The following is a 24,193-nucleotide window of genomic DNA, read 5'->3' as shown; positions in this document are numbered from 1 at the left end:
ACGTTGTATAATTTAGATGGACTAGTGTAACCCGCGGCCGCGTCTGCCGCACAATGGGGTCGGAATGGGGTCACCAAATAATGAGGTTTGCATAGGTCCCTTTGCGTTTGTTATCGGAGATGTAGGTCAACACTTTTTGCCTTTGAGCGCTTCGGTGTAGACATTTAAGATTACTCCAGATATTTCATAATCGATCTCTTCTAAATTATTTTATAACTACTGCGAAGCATAGGTTATAAATATTTTTTTATCTTATTTAAATTTGTGAGGCAATTGACAAAATCCGAAAAGTATTTTTATATTATATTGTTTCACCAAGTCGCATAAGCAGGCGAAATGTGGTATGCCTATATTACTTGCAATGCGGCAAATCATTAACAGAAATATGATCGTAAATTTCCTTAGAATTCCGCTTATTAAAAGATTACGTCTCTCTGTAAGTTATGAAAATACTTTTCACCGCGACTCGGCTGCGAATACCACAATTTATATAAGGGATTACTTTCAGGAAACGAATTTTATCGTTCAATCTTTATTTCCATGAAATTGTCATTTATTAAATCCCTTTGGCACTATAATCTGAGTTTCTGACGGGCGATATTTTCAAGACGTGTGACTATTAATTTACTATATATTTCTGGCTAAGCTTTAACGTCATGTAGATTAAGAATTTGTTTCTAATTTTTTACATGGAAGCCGTGTTCTGCATGTAACTTTACGAAAATTCGAAGAAGGTAAGGACGCTTTTAAATAAAATGGGTCACGTTCGCTTCGGTCAGAGCGCCACACTCTCTAGGATTGGGGTTCAATTGTTAGTATATATACAATGTGGCTTGTTGGAAACGGTCGGTAAACGCAGTGTCGGTTAAGTAACCCAATGCGCGGTCAATTTATTGATTGCGAAAAATGTATAAACTAATATGGACCAATAATTATTATTGGCTTTTCATATGAGTTTATACATTTTCACGGGAAATTAAAAAACTGTTTATTTAATATTGTACACTAACATAAGTATATCAAGATACGTATTTTGTTATAATATCCCTATTATTATACTTAGTAAAAATTTGTTATCTAACAAAAATATTTTGTATTAAAACTATTTTAATGGATGTTTATGTGCTATTTGAGATCAACAAACCGGCTCTTTTTTCACGTGTTTTTTTTATTTTTGTAACGTAGCATTATCAAGAGGAACTTTCGCAATATCTGCTGCGTCGCAATTTGTTCTGGAAAGTTCTTCTACACAATTAGGCACCGAGTAGGTCTTATTCTATTCACTCAAACTTCTTTCCCAGAAAACTAGAGCGTTGTATTACTTGGAAAATTCGATCACATACTGATTGCCTAGTTTGGCAGCGTATATTGCATCCTCTGCTAATATGGGAGTATGTGGAGATACCACTTTAGTTTCTGAATATACTGAATAGACTAGATCTATAAATATGTTTTACGGTCTGTTGCAACGTTCGAATCACAATAGTGTAAATGTATAGGAAGAAATTAAAATGTTCTTGTAATAAATTTAAAATATATTAAAAAGAAATAGGTGCCCGTATAGTAATTGTTTGGCGAAATGAGAAAGTAAAATTGTTGCAATCTTCTCGAACTTTCATAACTCGTGATAGATTCCCACAAGTAATATGAGAATGCTCGTAAAATTCATTCACTTTGAAATATTGACAACTACGCTTGAGTTTACTACGTCGGGGGTTGGGCGCCCACGCGAAGTGGGGAGGAGGTTACGGGGGGGCATGAGGTTTGTGAGGTCAACGGCAGCAGTTCGGGTTCACGGTGATAGGAAGTAGATCAATGTTAGCTAACTGTAGGTCATTATAGTACTTGTCTAATTGAGTCTAGATTGAAGTCGATTTCGTTTGTTTTATGTGTGTGTGTGGGTTATAGTAGTTGTGGGATTGTATCCTGTCGTAGTTAAAATTAGTATGTTTATTTATGGTACCCTATTAATTAAGAAGATTCTTATTTTCTTCGGTGAATGGACGCTACATATGAGACATTCGTTTGACTTGTGTTCAATGAAGAGAAACAAGCATTGTAAAGTAAGCAGAATGTGCATGTAAAAATGTAAAATTGTGGATGTATATTATAGTAACCGATTTGTGGAATGCCAATAAAACTTATTATTTGGAACATTATTTTATATTCCCCCAAAAGTTGCCTAAAGCTTTTCTATAACAAATAATTTATTTATATGGTCCGTTAGTAATTTGATGTAATAAGTGTTAAGATTAAGGGCTATAGATGTCACATCTTTCATTAGAAAACCTTCACTAAAGCAAACTAACATAAAATGTAATCATTTAAGAAAAAATACAAACAAATGGATAGCACAAATTATTTTTAACTGAACCTTTTCATAATGCTAATCTAGAAAATACAGTATAAAATATTCCAGATGCTTTCAAAGCGTAACTGTTTATATTTCCACATTGTCTTAAATGAATTTAATTTGCAACTTTAGTTGCGGACTGCAAAGCATTGTCGGCAAGTATCCGGCAGCGACTCTGCTGTCCGATTTCCTTCCTCGCTTAACTTTATATTATATTAAATTTTTTCTTGTGTATTTTAGTTCACTATAGTATTTAGTAGAGCTTGCCTTTAATAATAATACTTAAGTACGTACTACGTAAGATAAATTGAAATGTTTAAGGTGCAGGAGTTATATATAAGTAATAAGAGAAATACTGTAGTGTCCTGTTCACATCCTTTATTGCCATTAAGAAACAAATTTGCAAACACTTTAACTCCTCTTTATCACAGAGTTACATATTAGCAAAATTTGAAGAAAATTTACATTTCATCAAATGTATATACAATTGTATGACAAATATTAAAGTATGGTAAATGGAAGAGATTTAGCTTATCTTGAGATTTTTAATAAAAAAATGCTTTTCATGATTTTCTGATGAGAACGTTTCTATATTTTCTTAAAGACGTATAATAAACTAGAATTCTGCCATATTAGAAAAGCTCTTGATATTTCGTAGTATTATGTACATAAGCGTATTTCCACATACCACGTATAGTATATTCTATGATAAAATAAAGACTAAAGAATTCGCACCCCACACAAACATGCAACGTTATATGAAATATGTTTGGTTATGTTTCATTCGCCGCTAAGCTTCCTAAATTTATTTTTACCTAGCGTAATTAGGGTTGTATGTAGGATGTCAGATGTTATCTCCTAATGAGCCTCGAAGGCTTCATTAGTGGAGCTTACCAAAAGCCCGGGCTCGCAGTGAGTTCTGCGAGATTGAACTTGTTACAGAATTGTGACAGTTTGGCGGCTTTGTGGCGACTGCTGGTGACAGCTTGGAATAAAACTGTGAATATCGGTAAAACTGATACAGCCCGAGGTATTTGTTGACGGTTTTTCAATAAAAACATAAGGAATAAGATAAGGTTCTCTGTTCTTGATCAACGTTAATTTTCTTCAACTGCGTCAGACTTAGAATCACGCGCTTCAGAATTTAGCTTTGAAATTCACGAAAGTAAAACGAATAAAAGTATACAAAATAACCCTTGTATTTATAAGAAAAATATTAAATATATTTAAGTTGATACAAAAAATCTAAAGCGGGAATCGTGAGAAACCTTTATTAAACAGTAAAACATTGCCATTTGTATTTCTATATAAGTAGGTAAAATGTAATAAGGATAATGACTTCTCCAAGTCTTGTTTATATTTTCCTTTCTTGCTTTATTCTTATAATTAAACTACGGATAAATGTTAGAGAGACAATTAATAAGACGTTAGTCAGATCTTGTAAGCCCGTAAGCAAAGTTGCTGAGAGAAATTCTATATTCCTAGTATGGATGAGCAGCTGCGGAAGAAGCTTTGTATCAGATAACCAACACCAATTTCGAGCAACAAGCAAACAAGTGTGTTAGTATCGAAATTAAATTCTGCCCCGAGCGTCAAATCACATCCTTACCCTCTTGATGCTAATTTTCTCGTATCAGAGTATATTGCGGACCCTTGTTGATTTAGAGGACGCTGGTTTAACGGGATAAGCTCAGATTATATCGATTTTATAGGCCTGTAGTCCAAGCCGCTTACGATAAATGCGACACTTCATACAACGTACATAAACCGTTCCTTCAATAAACGGTGAGTTTAGGATTTTGATGGGCACATATGGGGAATATTGGTGTTAACGTGCTTTGTTTATTTGTAGTTTTTTAATTTTAGTATTATTGCGCGGAAAAGAGCACATACGGTGAAAAGCTTTTGGAAAATATACTACTAAGTAATGTGACGTTGCTTTATTACACTACATAAAAATGCTTCTAATAAAGGTGTCGTATACAAGTCGCCAAGGTAAGAAAATGTGTTGAAATTTGCAAAATTTTCCAAAACGTTTCCATTTTGTCATAGTGTGGGAGTCGAGCACGAATTGGGCCAGCTCGCACCGGGGAAGGTGCGAATATACTGCAAATGTTTATTGGCGGTGCTGGTCGCTGACCATCATGCGACCCACCAGCTTCTTTGCCAACTATCACAATAAAATATCTACAGATCTTTCAATCATAAGGGTTATTCATTCATAATTCAATATATAAAACCCATAATATTGTGCATGTGCCCTTATCGTGCTGTTCAATTCAAATAAAAATTCGTAAAAACATATTTAGATTTAACAACTAGTTGGTATATAATTTTATTACTATTCTTTCACTAAATACGTTTCCTATATTATTAAATTAAATCCCAAATTAATATTTCGCCGGTTTCTCTAAGCAGAAACTTCCTAAACGGGGGTATCTAATTGCTATGTAATTTGACGATTCATATGTGGCTGTGAAAAGAAATCTCATAGTATAAATAAATACTCAAGTTTGTTTGAACTTCTAGTTCTGAAAGTAGACTTCATCCGAGAAAAGTAAATATTATGAGTATATCTTCTAAGAGACCTCGTTCTTACTTATAGTAGTCTGTTTTTGGTCTATCAGGTGTATTAATTGATATTATTAAGTATTATAGCTGAAATTAAAGGTTTAGGATAAACCTCTATCCAGCTAGTTAGTCCTGTCATAGAGATATTCTATCGACCACTTCTTCACTCTTACCTTTTGATCCCTTAAAACTTAAGCGTAAAGCGTTGTACTGAAGAGGTGCTCTATTAAATAAATAGCGGTTAGTAATTGCTGAAAGTCTCAGTATTACCAGTGTTTCTAGGTACAGAGATACCAGAACAATTGTTTACATTTAATTACAAATCAAACCAAGATTTAACTTGATTCGATGGTTGCATAATATTTAGATCGCAAGATGTCAAACATCGATATATATTTAGATATATGTCAGAACTCGCCCTGCTTTACTTCCGGCTTAGCAAGGTCTGGGTCATCGCCCTCCACCCCCCTCTCCTCCAGTTATATTTAGACCGGATGGCAGACCCTTGGTCCCTCCCGGACGACCAAATTGAATTTGCGAGATGGGTGACTAGCCACGCTTCGCGCCAATCTGGTGTTAGACGCTCGTTGTAAATCGAAATAAATTAATGTTTTAGTGTCCGTTTAGTGGGTACTTAGGACATACATATGGCGTTCATTTAACAAGGTATGGAACGGTATGACCAATTTTGACAAGACTTTTCAAGTATCAAAAATAGTACTTTCGCATTTCATTTATTAAGAGTTTATTTTGGGATGTTATTTTAACTCTATTTACTGAATAAACTGACAGTTTTGTATAGTTCCCTTGCTTGTCAACTTTACAGCGGGATACGGAATTGATTAAAATTGCAACAAGTTAAAACTGCTTTTGACATCTATGAGACAACAGAAATATAACGGAGACATATTGTGTTCTGTTATTATTGAATATTACGGGAAACGACATAAAAATAATGTATAATTCAATAATTTTACGATAAACTAGTTGTCCACTCCGGCTTCACCTGTAGTATGTTATTTCTATTCATAAGAACGTGTCTTGTGCCTTATCGTAGTCGAATGAGTAGAGGTGTTTTTTACGCTTAGCAATATATGTAGCGAATCATGTTAATTTATAATAATGGCATGGCATACATTTATTTAAAACAATTAACGATGGCATTTCATTTGAGCATAACAAACAATTCAATTCGTATATAAAGGCAACCTAAATTACGACTCTTTTAATACCGACTTCCAAAGACGATAAGAAAAGTTAATTGTATGCATGTATTTTTTTTAATATATATTACTCTACCAGTGCATTAGTAGCTAAAAATAGTATAGTTAGTATAGCAATTTGGCATTCGATAATTTTTTTTTATGTCATAGCGGACAGCTGAGCTGGTGGTTCGCCTGATGGTAAGCGATCACCACCGCCCATAAAGGTAGTACCTCTGTGAATGCGCTGCCCGCTTTTATGGGTTAAGGGAAAAGGAAAGGATTAACGACTGGAAAAAAGGAATGGAATAGGACGGGTGAGGAAAAGGATACGGGCCTCCATTCGATAATATTATCAAGAGGACAGATTTGTATGTGTTTGTAATGTTAAGACAAAAACTATTGGAGCGATTTGAAAAATTCTTTCACCATTAGAAAACTGCAATGATTGTCATAAGCTAAATATGTTCTACGGGCGAAGCCGTGGCGAACTGCTAGTACCAGATCCTTAATATAAAATGGTGTTCCTTAAACAATGATTTGATTCAAATCATAAATGGCGCGTCGCTTACAACAAACTAAATTGAAACAGAAAGCATTCTGAGTTTCATAAAATATTCGTACATGTTGTTTTAGTTGCGTGAAAGTAAAAGTCTTTGTAAGGAAAAAGGGTGGAAATTGTTTATCACGTTCGAATATTCGCCTTTATTTCCATTTTAGTTAACAGTTTTAGAGCGTTCAATAAACCGCCTAAAGCTTCGGTTATAGCACCAATACAATGAGAATTGGTACTGTATTTAAACCTCAGCCTAAACTTTACTAAATTGTTTATTACCGACTTTTAGAAAACAGATTTCTTCGCAAAATTTGTCATTTGTGAAGCGATTTAGATATTTTTTTTAATTAGAAGTGAAACTAGCATATAACTGTTTTCAAGATATAAATATAATAACTAGCACCGACTTTGCCTTGACATTATTTTTACTTTTTTAAGGGGTTTATTTTTTTTAACAACGGGTTTTTAAAAGTATAGCGCCTAAATATTGAAATTAAAACACATGTCTATTAACAACTAAAATATTTGTATACATATTATCTTATATCTTTAAACGAGCAATTCTTGTATGTATATTTGGAATCTCGGAATAGGCTCCAACGATTTTCATGAAATTTTGTATATAGGGGGTTTCGGGGGCGATAAATCGATCTAGCAAGGAATCTTTTTTAGAAAATGTCATATTCGTGTTTTATCGACTTAAACTTACTTTTTTAACAAATAGGAGGCGTTTGAGTAGTCCCAATTTATTATGACTCTTCCTGACATCTATTGGCGAATAATAATACTATAAATGCGAAAGTTTGTGAGGATGGATGCATATATAAGTGTGCATCTGTTACTCTTTCACGCAAAAACTACTGAACCGATTGAAATGAAATTTGCTTCGTAGATAGCTGGACAACTGAAATAACACATAGGCACTTTTTATACCTATATTCCTACGGGATACGGACTTACGCGGTTTCAACCGCGGGTCACAGCTAGTTACCATTATTATAAGGGTAATTAAATATTATGTGAACAATTTGATATTCCTTGATACAATCTACGCAGCTCTTCATCTGAACGATAAACGAACGTTCATTATAAGATATTCACTGCACAGGCCAATAGCGACTAATCACATCTACTGTTCATTAACTAAGAGGTATTGTCCCCGAAGCTGCCCAACTAGTAACTAATTGTTCAAAGAACAAACGAGCAAGCAACAAACGAGAGAAGATTCAGGAACTTCACGGTGCAGTGCTGAGGAATTAAAGTGTCCGTTAAAAGTTCCACAGGGACGTTCAGTTTTTCAAAGTTCGCAGGATTGTGCTGTTACTTTGGCCCCACGTAATTAATTGCATTCTGTTTGATGGCGTGTCGGATATTACAGATGGAGTATCAAATTTTCATCCATTTGTTATTTATAATGAGGATAATTACTATCGTTATTAAATTGGTGAGTTAGCTGTGTGGTGAATTATAATTTCGTATTTATTTGCCTATTGGAATATATCAACAATGATATTGCAGGTAGAGCTGACAAGGATTTATGATTAAAAATTTATAAATCGGGTTCAATAATCCGATATATTGAATACGAATTAATGCTTGTTTGTAAAGTATACACGATAAGTATTTAAAAATGCATTACATAAACGGTTTGACGGGAAGCAACTTTTATTACTAATATATAGTAACAAATGTTGCTGCTAAAATCCAAAATCCTATGATTCCTTTACGTACTCCACTGTGATGTTATTAGCTAAACGGACTTGTGTTAGCCCGTATCCGACCAAATATCACATACTAGCAAACCAAATACTAAATGGTTCAAAATTCACAAGCAACGCAGACAAAGTGAGCAAACAGCGTATCGTATACCTCCGACACACGATGTCCGACAGGTCAGAAGCGCCCTTTGGTATTCGTGTTATTGCCGAAATTGGACAAATAGAGGAGTAACAAAAAGAGTTCCACTTTACCGCTGATCGGCTAATGCGAAACAAATCAAATGCACGACTGGTATATATCATATTCCACGCAACAGCGCAATTATTAGGAAACAGCAGTAAGTAATAACTGTTTTTTTTTCTTTATGTTCCATTTCCATTGTGATTTTTGGAGATTTTCTTATTAAATCGGTTTGTTTTTGCGATCAGAGATCATGTAACAGCGAGTCGAGTATATAGTAAGAAAGTGCATTAGCTTATTGCATTTTGATATCCTACAATTAATATGTTACGGAGACTTGGTTCAATAGCTCATCAGAAAGTTTTAAGATCCACCAGCATTAAGCTAGTGACCCAAACCTCAAACTTTAGCCAATATTCGAGGAAATTTAATCTGATGAAAACTAATTAAACTGGCTACAGCTCAGCAGGTGCATTGACAGCCGGAAATCAGCAAGATTTTCTATTCCTAGCTCATATGAAAAATTCGTATTCCCGTGCTCTATTCGAAATAGGATTTCAATCAATCTTTCCTTTTCAGGTCTACGTATGGAAATACATTTTAGTACTTTAATATATCGTATTTTCCGTGTAAATTTATTTTTAATTCAAGAATCGCTCTATAATTTTAAAAATGTTTTGGGTCAGAGTGTATTATTATGTCCAATTTTTTATAGTTCTCATGAGGAGTTACCACCTATGTGAATTTATTTTTCTTACAAAAAAATATACCTACCTAAAGGAAAAAATAACGCCTTTTAAATTGAAGACAGTTTTTGACAGTTTTGAGGCATTTAGAAAAAGCTATTTTTCTATTGTTTTTTGATGCAGGTCGCTTTATCCATATTATAAGGGATAAAATGTATATATTATGAGAACGGTATATGAATATGCATTAAAGCTTTTGTTAACAAATGGAATAAAATGATTACTAATCAATCATCTTTATTTTCCAAATATGGAGCGACATGACATTCACACCTAGACAGTACACGCATGAATAAAAATGTCATTGTACGCGGGTCGCGACGACGCGCCGGCGCCGCGCCCCGGCTAACTGTAGTGTGGATGTTGACTAACTATACTTTGAAGGACAAAAGGATATTATCTGTGGTATATATATGGTTATAACTCGTAGTCTACGTAATTGGTCCGTTCTATTTGTACCGATTGAATAAGGATATATAATAACATTCAACAATTTATTGACTATTGACTGCTATTGGTAGGCAGCTAGTATATGACAAATAAACTTATTAATAGTATAAGAATAGTAATCCCACAGATATTAAATACTTTTTAACGGACTTTAAACGCGATTTATTCACTATATTATTTAATCCGACGTTTCGAATACTACAGAGAACGTGGTCACGGGGAGAAGACAATTTAAAATTTTAAATCCATTAAAAAGTCTTTCATTATTTATCATATTATGTATACTTCTCGCGTGAAATCAAACACAAGAAAATACTTTCATCTCAAAGGTTAAACCCTATTAGTAAGTTTCCGCTGTCTGTTTGTCTGTCGGTCACCATGATATACATAAATATTTAACCTATGAAAAACGTGACATTTTTCTTGGATATTGATAAGTGGTGGGACAGTGGTTGCCAGGTGGTGAATTATTGCCGCTTAAGAAAATGGTGAGAACTGATCCATTTTCTTCTTTGGTTAGTAGATAATGTAAATAGGTACATGTTATAGTAATAGCATTTTAAAACCTATGACAAAATTTAATACAGAATCTGTTGAACAGAAATCTTCCAAATAGAGGATCCTTATGTGATTTGATTTTCAAGGTTCGTCAAGGAAACAATACTTCAGCCCCGGAGAGCTGTTTAGGATTATTTCTGCGAATATCAAGAGTAGGATCCTTAATGAAGCACGTGTTATGAATCCTACGACGGTACCAAGCCTTCCGGTAAGTGGGAAAGAGAGGTCGCGAGACAGAAAGAGATAGTATTCTTTGCTTGTTTATTGAATGCGACAATTAACGTGACTATAATGGATACGGAAATGCGGTCGTTATTCTTCATATGTTTCTCGTATATAGCCTGTATGACCCGCGGAGTTTTATTTTTAATACTTACGATACGATGTCGTATCGTTGCTATTGCGAGGGAGTTACATGCTCAAAGGCCGAGAAGACTTTTATGCTTATTATTAAATATAATATTAACACTATAACAAAGTATAAGTAACAATGACATTTGTAGAGACACCAGCCTCATCTAAATTCATACTATCAACAAATACATTGGTATTAAAAGCGTTATGTTGTCTGTTATAACAGAGTAAAACAAACCTCAATAATTTAAAGATTTCTTTTAATAACAATAATCAAAAAGAGTTAGTAACACAACGTGGACTACTTTAACCAATATTATAAATTCTAATATATGTTAGAAATAAAGAAAATAGCAAAACTTTTTCATTAAGACCACCTAATACGACAATCGGACGACACATCGTATCGTCGTGCATTAAAGTAATGTCGCTATCAATAAAAGCGACATCACATAACGACGGTGACAATAGCGCCAAAAAGGTAGTACCGTTGTACAATGAAGCAAAGCAAACGAATATCTAATGAAACAAGACGAGCCCACACGAGCTTTAGGTCAGCGCTGCGCTTATAAACGACTTGTACTATTGTAGACGGTAATATAATAATTGATTACGTTTTAGGAATTTTTGTTCAGCTCTTTGTGGTGTGTGCGATTCTATGCTAGTATACTTTAATGTGGTATTTATCAAATTCTTTACGTAGGTAATTAAAATCTGGTGTATGTTTGAACACCATTCAATAATTACATTTTATATTCATTTTTATACTATATTTTTGAGATATAAGCATTTTACTGTTACTGTGAAACAATTTAATATTTTTTATTATTCGAGCCGTTACGTTAGTCGGACTGATATTTGAATATACTAGCTGTGACCCGCGGTTGAAACCGCGTAAGTCCGTATCCCGTAGGAATATCGGTATAAAAAGTGCCTATGTGTTATTTCAGTTGTCCAGCTATCTACGAAGCAAAATAGTATTATTATTCACCAATAGATGTCAGGAAAAAAAAACACGAATAAAACACGAATATGACATTTTCTAAAAAAAATTCCTAGCTAGATCGATTTATCGCCCCCGAAACCCCCTATATACTAAATTTCATGAAAATCGTTGGAGCCGATTCCGAGATTCCAATTATATATATATATATATATATATATATATATATATATATATATATATATATATATATATATATATATATATATACAAGAATTGCTCGTTTAAAGGTATAAGATAAGATTAATTTGATTGAGTGTTTGTCTTTTCTTTACGTTGCATTGTGAGAGAATCCTCAGGCTGGATCTTATGCCTGTGACAATTTTTAGCTGTATATCTATGTAAATAAAAATTAATTCGATATGTGTTGCTAAACAATAGCGTTAATCTCGAGTACGGCTCGACTATTTTGGCTAATTTTATTTAAAACGTTTTCGTTAAAACACACGATAGCTTCTTATTGAGAGAAAAATATTCCACGGCTGAAGGCAGGGCGGTACAATCTAATATAGCTGGGGATAAATTAAAAGATAAATAAACTTATTAGAACTCGAACAAGACACAGAACAGAATAAACCAACATAGAAAGAACTAGCAGAATGAACTAAAACGTAAAAGTATAAACGTACCCAGGTGAAAGGTTTAAACAGTCAGCGTTAAAACGTAGGAATTGGTAATCATCCAATCTACATAACCGCATAGCTCACTGTATGTCAATATTTGCTATTGCAGTGTGCATGGTGCATAGCGGAGCGATAAGAGGAAGCGGGGAATTTTTTCATACAAATAAATTGGATACAATTCATATTTCAAGTCGGCAATTCATCTGTAGAGGCGTAAGGTCTGCCATGGACCTTGAACCATGGACCTCTGCAAATGTTCATGGGACGTGGAAGCGCTTACCATCAGGCGTCCCACCAGCTCCATTGCCGATTGTGACATAAAAAAAAATATTTATACTCAATATAATTCAATAGTATCCCAAGATGACTTGGCGAACATTTTGACAGTAACTTATAACTTAAAAGTATTATAACATAACTTCTAACCTGCTCTCTGAGCTACCGAATCTAGACAATAAATTAAAAAAAGACGGTTAAACCGTTTCCGAGAGGTACAGCGATTAACACAGTTACGAAAATTTAAAATGAGGGAAAGATGAAGAGAGGACTTAAGGTATCATTTGGTAAGTAACGAATATTATATTTTATTGTAAAAATATTCGCCTGTGACAACTTCTAAAGACAGCTATTATAATACGTATAAAATATAACAGTACACTTTGTACCCGATCATATTTCTATATTTCCGTATTTAAATCATTATCTTTACTGTGACTAAAAAATTTATATTCCATTAGCCCTTATCATTACCATAGCCATCCCATAATCTCTAACACATTGAGTGTCAATCGCTTCACGCTCCTCGTATTACCAAACAAGGTCCATCGTTTAAGGGACTTTCAAGTACCGCCAATGTGTTTTAGATGGAATTCAGAGTCGCCCACTTACACTAAAGCTATATTTAGATGCGCTGGAGTATGTTTAGTGTGAAGTGCAGTAACCTAGTTTATTAATTATGAAATATTTGCCCAGTCGTACGTATTGATTGGTGCAGCGGAAGTTCTGGCTTGTTGAAGTTAGTGGGTTTGGTGTTAGTTTATACTGAAATTGGAGTTGATTAAAGCGGCTTTTTGGCTACGGTATATAAGGTTACGGATACGGTTGAAAAGTTACGTGGGGTTGCCAGAGGACGTAATTTAATTTTTTATTGGGTAGGGGGTTTGTAAGCTTTACTTGAGGCATGTTGGGTTGCTTCATTTGTTCCGCGGTCGTTATCTTGAAAAAAGGGTTTCATTCTTTATCTCCTAAACTAGCAATTCAACTGGAAACATAATTAGACATTAAATCGTATTGAGAACGAATTGAATTTTCTATAAATTTGTTTCTATTACTTTTTACCGTAAAATTAAATATACAGCACAGCAATTATAATGTAAAATATTTTAGAACACTTCTCTTTATAAAACAAAAAACTATCAGACAAATTTTATAGAGTGTATCATTTGTATCAACCATGATTTTGCGTCAAATTTTTTTATGTCAGTTTTATCACAATTAACAGTCAAATCACATCTGTTTATTGTGGTTGTATAGAGCCCGGAAGTTGGTCGGGTTCCTTAATGCTTGTAGGAATGTTTCGAAAAATGTTAATTGATTTGAATAAAAAAAAATGGTTGCCTGTAAAGTCGGTTTTACGGGCGAAGATTTTACGTGACAACTTTTTCTCGGTAGAATATTTATTGATGTGAATATTATTAAATTTCACAATAGGAACAAGGAATTGAATGAAAATAAGAATTGCACAAATTTTAACTATAGAAAATATATTTTGTTTACTAAAAAGACAGAGACAGAGACACAAGCACGCGCCGATTCAATGCGCCTAATTCTCAAGTGCTGCGCGCGCGGCGGACCGATCATAGTTCGGTGACTCATCGTAACGTTACCGGGCGTTACACTTTTTCATGAGTGACTCCGAGCCGCAACCTAATTTAAGACGTTGTCACGTCAAAAATAACATAAAAGTAAGGCTAACGTTTTATTTATCTCGAAATCTAACGAGTTATATATATAGCTGGCATGACTTAATATTTACATTATTTTTTTAGATCAGTCGCAACACACAATCGATTATTTACTAACGACGCAATGCTTTTAAAGTTTTTTTAAGGCCTTTTTTTATATCAACCTTGGTTAATATAAGTATTGAAAAAAATTGCATTATTTTGCCTTAAAAACTACTAAATACGTCTTTGGTTGGGGTCAGGATTCTTAAAACCACATCTACCCACAGATTAATAAAAATTACAAAGAAATGTTTTATAATACTATGAGTTCAATGTCTCGCCGGCAATTATATCACAAAGGTGACTTCTTGAGTTCTAGACTAAACAACTTACGTTTATGTTTTGACTGCTCAGCGAGAAGAATTAAAGGAAATACAGTCTATATACTACATAGTATAACACCAAGTCGCTTTCTCTGTCCCTATATACCTATGTATACTTAAATCTTTGAAACTACGCAACGGATTTTGATGGGTTTTTTATTCATAGATAGAGTGGTTCAAGAGGAAGGGTTATGTGGACAACATCTATTAAACTACCCCAAATTTAACGCGTGCGAAGCCGCGGGTAAAACCTAGTACTTTATAAAAAGTAAAACTATTTGAATATGTACTTGCAGACCGGGGATGACATTTTTTCATTCTTAAACTGTATGAATTGTCCACTCGATCAGTAGTCGAATAGGTTCAGGTACATGGTGCAGCTACAGGGTACAGGTACAGTTTACGGGTACAGGTTACAGGTACAGGATATAAGTACTAGGTAGAATACTAGCTGCGCCCCGCGGTTTCACCCGCGTAAGTCCGTATCCCGTAGGAATATCGGGATAAAAAGTTGCCTATATGTTATTCCAGTTGTACATCTATCTACGTACCAAATTTCATTGCAATCGGTTCAGTAGTTTTTGCGTGAAAGAGCAACAAACACACACACACCCTTACAAACTTTCGCATTTATAATATTAGTAGGAAGGATATATGAAAGTGTTAGTATGATATGCAAGGGTCGTAGTGTAATTTCACACGTCTATTGTCGCGTCAAGGCGAGCGGGTGCCCAATGTCAACTGGTTGCACTTTCAATTATTTCAATGTGGCAACACTGCACTTGTTATCCTATTGACGATTTAATTGCAAGATATTTTAAAAATCCTATTAATTACGACTATCTTAGTCAGCCTAGCGTCTGAAAGTTCGGAACCGATAAAGAAGGTTAGAAGGGCCCTCCGCCTCGTGCGCATAGTCAAAATATGAGCATTTTCATAGATGTCAACATACACAATAACAAATAGTCTGATTATCATACATTGCTTACAATATGTGGGCACCATTTTAAGCGAGCGATCGCGCATTGTAGTGCGTTCATTGTGGTTCAGTCGCGAGTGTCGTGTGTAGTGGAGTTAAATATTGGGAGAAAAAGCGACGCGAGTTCCAATATAAATGAGCAACTATTTCGTTTCTATCTCTTTTATCTGGTCTGTAGTTAGCAAATTATTTTAACAGTTATTTTTATGGAATACTTGGTGTCATATATCAAACACTATTTTAATTTCACCCGCGGTTTCACCCGCGTAAGTCCGTATCCCGTAGAAATATCGGGGTATGTTATTCTAGTTGTTCAGCTATCTACGTACCAAATTTCATTGCAATCGGTTCAGTAGTTTTTGCGTGAAAGAGCGACAAACACACACATCCTTACAAAGTTTCGCATTTATAATATTAGTAGGATATTTCTAAGCTACAAAACATCATAATGTATAAAATATAAATGGGAAAATTTCTTTCTATAAATAAAACTATTACAATTGAATTACATTTTGACATTTTGTACTCAGATAGATTATGTCGTAGGATAACATCGTTAGCCTACCTTTAATCGTGATGCTTAGAGTGAGCAGACCTTTGCTTCAATAGTTTAAACATCTATTGCTTTATATCAGGCGGGTAACAAACATATAACGTAACGTAAAGAACTTATGAAGACATCGCCGAGACTACTGTCTCGACGGATTCCTTTGATACGTTTCAGTTACGTCATAAAGACTTACCTTGTTTATATGATCAACATTTCAAATCTGTAACAAAAATATATTATTATTTCATTATACCTAAAAATTCAACAAATACCTTAAAATAAGTTATTGTTTCATTAATTGCTATATATCTAGAGAATATAGTTGATGTGTTTTCTTGGCGAACAAAGCACTATTTGCTTCAGCGTTGTATATTGAAGTGAAGTCCCGTGTCCCCTAGTGGGGTATGGGGCAGATGATATACATCTGTTTCACTGATCGATTTTCTTTATGGACAAGTAGGTGATCAGCCTTCTGTGTCCTGCCAGACCGAGACATTTTTTTTATTGTCCCCACCGGGAATCGAACCCAGGACCTCTCAGTTCTACGCTTTACCACTGTACCAAGGAGGCGGTCAGCGTTGTATATTACAACACATAAATAAATTCAAGTACAGAAACAGATAATAAAAGTTGTACAGATAAAAAATGGATCGATTAAAATTATCGCTCGTTGTTCTGTCGACAAGCTGGGCTCAGAGCTGCTGGTCAATTTTTACGTTTTATATTTAAAATTAACTCAAACTACTGGTTTTTATAAATAAACTTCTATTGATGTACGGTCATAGCCTTTATTTTTAAGAAACCTAAGATGGTAATGTCAAAGACAATGAGATTTTAGTTGAATTTGATTAGAACTTAGTTATAAGTAAAATTTAAGTTTGAATTTCTTCATAATTAATCAATGTGAAGACTCGTTTCGGAACCAGCTATTCATATCATATTAATAATAAATCAATGCACATTTATATGTTATAGAAAGGAAAAGTATTTGTGTTATTAAAGGAATTTTAGACTTCCTTAGCCATTATTATACTTTCCGAATGTCTGTCGAAATTGTCAAATTCTGATTAACTACTGGTAACGTGTTCGAAGGTCAATATTAATGTCTAAGTTACCTTTACTCATTTTTGCGTAAGTCGATATTACATTTCCCTAGACGGTTTCAGTTGATCTCGATTGAATTAACCTACATAACGTTTTTCCATAACTTCTTCAGTTTACTCAACTACACATAAATTTTTCATTAAAATGAATATTGGTACAGATGTGGCTCAGGGGTGAAAACTTCTGATTACAATCGAAAAGTCAAAAATAGTTTTTTTTTTTAATTTATATGCACGTTACCCACATCATCACAGACTGCTGAAACACAGCAAAAGCTATATTAGGAGTCTGGGATTGATGTTGTCTGATATATAATGTGTTCAATAGAAGATTTTTATTTCATTTTTTTATTATTATTTTACTATTACTCAAAACTGTGCCATAAAACTGCTCTGTGCGGCTTATGTAAAATAATTAGTCAGATATATACTTGGCATTCATTTACTATATTTAAAATACAATTTCATTCGTGCGTGCATTGAAAAATAAGAAAATAATGAAGAAAAATGTTTACATGAACCATGTTCCCACTGAAGCTTAATATTGCGCGGAAAGTATGTGACATCGAGGACTCCGTTTGCTATTTTATTATATTGATTAACTGTGTTAACGCCAGCAAAGACTAACAGACCCACACCATGCAAAATGCAACTGGCTATAAGAAAAAATGAATAAACAAAAATGTTGCCCGTATCTCCGTCTAGTTGCATGGGTTTATTATAGTGGTTGGAACATGGCAAGACCGGTGGCCAATCTTGGAAGCGGTCCGGCCGCTCCGAGTTACTTTATTGCGTTTTAAAATAGATGTTATAGAAATTTCATGTGAACTTTGATTAGGGTTTTAGGTGAACTGGGAATTGCGCCTAAATATTCCGGAGATTTTTGCTTTTTTAAGGTTTAAATATAGCATGTATGAAGGTCTACAAAATACGTATAAATACTATAAATGCGAAAGTTCGTAAGGATGTGTGTGTGTTTGCTGCTCTTTAACGCAAAAACTACTGAACCGATTGCAATGAAATTTGGTACGTAGACAGCTGGACAACTGGAACAACATATAGCAAACTTTTTATCCCGATATTCCTACGGGATACGGACTAATGTGTGTGAAACCGCGGGGCGCAGCTAGTAACGTTATAAAGCTTTAGCCATTGATTATGTTGACAACTAATATTATATAATTTGTAGATTATGTGGTTAAAATCTAAATCTATCGGAATTATCATCATTTGTATTAGCTTTTATATTATACATATATATTTAAATTGCAAAAGCTAATTTTTTTCACCGACTAAAATGATGTGGGGAATACGGAAATACCAAACTTAGTTATGCATTCGTGTTTTCGTTATTTGATTTATAAACTTTTTAAATTTTCTAGTTCTCGCCAATCATTTTTCAATCTAATGGTTTCACTTGCTTTTTTATGCTATCGTTTATTTTTTCTACTCTTATTTCGATATTAAAAAAGTTTCAAAATTTTGTTTTGTTGTTTTACCTCATACTTCTTTATTGGGTGAACCGATTTTCATGATTTTTTTTATTTGAACTCTGGTGCCTGCCACGTGGTCCCATGTTGATTATCTAGTTCTGACAATTAGAAGATGGTTTTGTTTTTGTTTAAAAAAGCTTCTATACCAACATAAATCATGACTGTAGATTCAATATTAAATTAAACAGTAGGTGTATTGAATTAGTATTAAAATTGTCACTTTTATGTCTTACTTTTTAAAACTTAAGTAAATGTAATAATCGGAATATATTTCGATTTACAAGTCTTACAAATACCGTGCTGAAAGCTTTTTGGGCATAGCTACACTGTCTGTATAGTTCTGGATTTCAGGATTAAAATCGACAAAGCTTTGACTACGATTTCCCCGCTACCGAGTGAATAACAAAAGGCATCCTTGCGTATTAAGGTTTTCAGACGGTTTTAATTTGATGCTCATTATGTTAAATTCGTTATTTGCTCTGAATTATGGTATATATCAGTGGAAATAGCCTGTCTAGACTCTGGCTGGGCCTGGTTATAATTAGCTAGGCCGTTTTTATCAACTATTCACTATGCTGCACTTTATTGTATAAAAATAGGACATGGTCAGCATACAAAACGGAGCTCTATATTCTAGAATATATAACACATCCTCGCATTCTTAATTTAAATGTAAAATTTAACATTAATATTTCGAATACAAGTCTTCAGAATTAAAACTACAGTTAAAAATAAAAACCTTAAGACGTATATGTGTAGTCGTAAGACCTATTCTGGTATATACATACATAAAATACATTAAATACAGGATTAACCCCGTATCTTAGACTATATATTTAAAATTCAAGTCTGAAGCCCTGGTATGTCATTAATTATCATGTACCTAGGCGTATATTACGTAGAACGGAAATAGTCAGCCCACACTGAGTTAATAATCTAATATTGCGTAGTGTGGAGTAGGCCTGAGTTAGCATTAAAGTTCTGTGATGACAAACATATTCGCAAATAGATTTTGATTATACGAAAACATTTATGTATATCAAATCACGGTGGGTCGTCTCCATGTAGGTATACATGAATTTTGTATTAAATTTCGATTTATAGAATTATGTTTCATAACGATACGTGCAGTAAACGCAGGATCGGATGGACGGTCGAATTCCGACCACCGACCCTCTGTTAATTAATGCATAACGTCAGCGTCCACAGGGCTGTGGATTTTAGTATACGAAGCTCCTTCGGATAGTATGCGGTGGATGCATACCTGTATCAGTTCTATTTAATTTTTAGTTTTATAGCATTGAAATGCTTTATAAATTAGAAATTTTGAAAGAATAGAAAAAATTTCTGAAAGAATAGAAAATTTTTCTATTCTTTCAAAATTTCTATATCAGTTCTGTTGATCAATTTTCTCTGATTATTTTTTTCTTTACTTGTAATACATACTTTAAAAATAGAGGAGCATTATGGGGCAGAGGCATTTTGCATCAGTTTGAATGATTAAAGGAGATAGAGGTGACCTTCATATGGGTATGAGATGAGAGCTGTTTAATAGATGATAGCTAGCCATTTCAATAGAAATTTTTACATAGGTAATATGGCTTGGATACTTGCTTTGGCAGGCACTTAAGGGCGAGGAACAGTAAACAAGGAATCGGCTCGCCCAATAATATATTACTAGGCCAACAGAATTGTCGCCCATAAACTTTGCAGAAGGTGAGCCTTTGCAAATACTGTACGTGCTAAATGTCGCTTTTTAAAAGATCTGGAATTGAATTGCGTAGGAAAAGTTTTAGTTCTCTATACTGTAAATGGTAAAAACAATAGTATTTTAGTATTTTCTCGTGTTTGATGTTACGCGAGTATATACAAACATTTAGAATTTAAAGACTCTTAAACGGATTTGAAACGCGATTTATTCATTATATTATTAACCCGAAGTTTATAAACAAATAGTATTTTAAGTCACATTAAGCCCGCATTCGGGAGATAGGCTCCAGTCCTTATCAGAGTGGATACCTACTATATTTTAGGCATTTATAAAATCTGTTGCCACTAACACCGGATGCAGTTATCGCGAATTGGGAGGAAGTGTTTTGTGAACTTCAATCATACGAGTCTGACCTTCGGATAGCGTTAATCAGTTAATTGTGTGAATTGTGAATAACGGCATCTCGTGCTGTTGGATTTTGTACCGCTTCGAACTCATAGCAGAAATTTGGTCAAGTGCGAGTCGGCCTCGGGACACTAGGAGTACGAATAAGCTTAACCTTAGCTTAATCTCGATTTAATGTTATTTATTATAGTAGCAAATAAAATACATAATCTCTGAAATTTTCAACTATTTATCTATCACTGTTCATGAGACACAACCGGTGACCGATGGACAGGCGAACAGACAGACCGACAGCGAGGTCTCCTTTTTGAAAACGCTTAATTTGATGCACAGATTTGTACCTGTTACTAGCAAGGTGGTCAAGGAACCCACGACGCCTACGTAAGGGTACCGTGCCGATAGTTAAGTGATCCCACGCAATAGAGGTGTTACAATTTATGTGTTTACCTGTCTACACCTACGTACTCAAGTGATGGAATTAAGTTTTATGATCGTTATGTTTGCTTTTTTATTATGAATAGATCGTTACTGTGGAAAAAGCTTATTAATTCTACAGTTATTTTTTTATGCCTTATGGTGCAGTAGATATCGTGGAAAAATTACAAGTGACCGGTCCTGGGTTAAAAAAAAAGAATATAAAGTGCAAATATGACAATAAGTCATCAACATATGTTAATGATGATTCAGAAATTAAAAATGATCTTCCAAATTATGAAAACCCCATTAACTCTGCGCTTAGGGTTGTCACTTTTTGTCACACGCACAAAAATTATGTATAATATAATAAAGTAAAAAAACACACAAAAGATCAAAATTATTTGTCTGTTATATTAAATTTGTAGTATAACAATTTTATAATTTAACGCATAACCTCATTGTTTATGTATTTTATTAATCTATCGTCGCATCAAATTGCGACAAAACGAGAGCAATCATTTTAATAAATTTAAGCAAAGTGATGTTTACATTGTATCTTGGTGACGAACCTAGAATTTATGGAAAAACTAACTGTGCCCCGCGGTTTCACCCGCGTAAGTCCGTATCCCGTAGGAATATCGGAATAAAAAGTTGCCTATATGTTATTCCAGTTATCCAGCTGTCTACGTACCAAATTTCATTGCAATTGGTTCAGTAGTTTTGACGTGAAATAGTAACAAACATCCATACATCCATACTTACAAACTTTCGCATTTATAATATTAATAGGACTAAACATATAGGCCTTACTTTGGATGGAATCTTAAAATAGTGATGCGCGGATTAAAAGCTACCCTAAATACACTTATTTGACTCCAAAGATTTGATGAAGTATTGACACGAGCAGAAAAAAGTTTGGTGTTTAAAAATACTCGAAAAATCTAGAAATAACTGGTGTAACTAGAAGGGAGCCCTCGTTTCCCGCTGGAGCGCAATTCGCGTTATTTAGTTCAATTACCCCTGAGTCGCGTTTGCGCCACTTGGGCTATTTTGAGCAAAAATTCCATTGGTCCAACTCTTCAATATAAGTTGCATTCATAATTTTTACTCCACAATGTAGTTTTAAACGGTTAGATTCTCTGGTTCACTTCTTCAGTACTAAGAGTGGTTAAAGTGCTCACCTAGAAAGTCTGTCTAACTCAACACAAAGTTTCGTTTGTATCCTATCTATTCTTTATTTGGAGTTATAAATGCTCTGCATTCATTCCACCTCAGATCGATAAATAGAGCTAGTCTTATATACTCATAATATTAGCTCATTCATTGTCTAATAAAAAAAAAGAGCAGGAACAGTAGCAGTATCTTATTTTATGTCGTAGCGGACTACAGAATTGGCGGTTCGCCTGATGATAAGCGATCACCACCGCGCACGAAAATTCGCAGAGGTAAACCCCTAAGAACCACTGCGAAATCAGTGTCCGCTTTCAGGGTGTGGGGGGGTAAGGAAAGGGTTGATGACGAAAAGAAGGAATGATCTGGGAAGGTCGAGGAAATCGGGCCTTCAACTCCCTCACTCACCGTACGAAATACTATTTCACGCCGATCTACTGAAGGGGTGTGGTACTCCCCTGGCCCAATTCGTGTCGAAGCGAGCTCGACACCCATATGAAATGATGAAATGTAATATGCATTACGCATATTATATTCAGTGCTTTTAAATGCATTATTTTAATGATTTTCGAAAATGTTTATTACAATGATACAAATATACTCTCTCTGTTAAAAGCATTGCTTCATTACAGTATTTCAATTAAATACCGTACCAGAGACTACTAAGTACTAACGCAACCGTACCCACAAACGGAATAGCACAACTTTGAAGTCAGTTAATACAACCGTCCATTATTACCGACACAGAACACGATATAAACAACAACACATGTAATTAATGATAAATAATGGTAAAGTTAAACAGTCCTTGGAGGAACGAGACATGAATACGCAAATGCTAGTTGCGGTCGGAAGCTCAGTGCGGCATGCATTGCGGATTCTATTAGAAGATAATAAAGTCGATGGGACACAATGGAGCGATGAAAGCTGTGATGGCAATCGCTTCGGAATATAATGCGATGGTATGCTGGGACAATACTGGTCGCCAGTGCATTGTTATAGTCTCACGAACATTAGAAAGTGACATCATGTAGAAACAGGTTAGCGTTATGATAAGGGAGGGCGAGCGATGTATGAGAAACGCCTATAAATATTGCTAGCTGATACTTGCAATAGCGATTGTGTTTAAATTAAGCGTATAAACATATAATAATTTAAAAGTGTTTACGGTATTTGAGTGATACATTAGTAGAATTATGAGAGAAATATATTAAATAAAAGAGTCCCTAATAAGTGGCTTAGAAAGTACTTCTAAAGCTAAACATAACTAAACAATAAAAAAGGCACCGCACTAAATAGAAGTCCTACAATACCTAAGCAAAACTTCAGTAAAACTGTTTCGTTCCAACATGGAGAATGGAGAATCTTCTAGAAGAAATTAACATCAGTAGCAAATCAGGTCAATAATTGCCTCTAATGAAACCAAGGCCGGCACTAATTGTATAATAACTCTGCGTATATATAAATTAGTTTTATTGGTCGTGATGAAATATTCTTAGAAAAGCCATTTGAGGGTGCCACCTTGTAATAGAGACCAGATATATCGAGCTCCTCGAGCGAAAATCCTTCCTATATTTTGCATAAAGGGGGAAGCTACGAAGTTGTACTCTGTTTCTTTAAATCTCTGTTCTGTCTAGATAAAAGATACAGCTATCATCACAGCAACCCAGAATCAAAGTGAGGTATAAAATATTTCCTGATAGCGTCTACCAAGAATGAAA

The 24,193-nt window shown here is 34.4% G+C and overlaps 1 protein-coding gene across 1 annotated transcript in view; it reads right to left on the bottom strand.

The window, feature by feature from the left end:
- LOC119835392 (abnormal cell migration protein 10) overlaps positions 1 to 24,193 on the bottom strand; it is a 119,007-nt gene that overhangs the window by 56,318 nt on the left and 38,496 nt on the right. Inside the window, exon 2 of the mRNA XM_038360148.1 lies at positions 16,367 to 16,393. The gene's annotated coding sequence lies outside the window, so the exon portion shown is untranslated. The remainder of the gene's footprint in view (positions 1 to 16,366; positions 16,394 to 24,193) is intronic.

This window comes from Zerene cesonia, chromosome Z (assembly GCF_012273895.1).
Source record: "Zerene cesonia ecotype Mississippi chromosome Z, Zerene_cesonia_1.1, whole genome shotgun sequence".
In the NCBI taxonomy this organism is placed as follows: Eukaryota; Metazoa; Arthropoda; class Insecta; order Lepidoptera; family Pieridae; genus Zerene; species Zerene cesonia.
The sequence above is the reverse complement of the archived record's forward strand: the minus strand, read 5'-3'. Positions and strand labels throughout refer to the sequence as shown.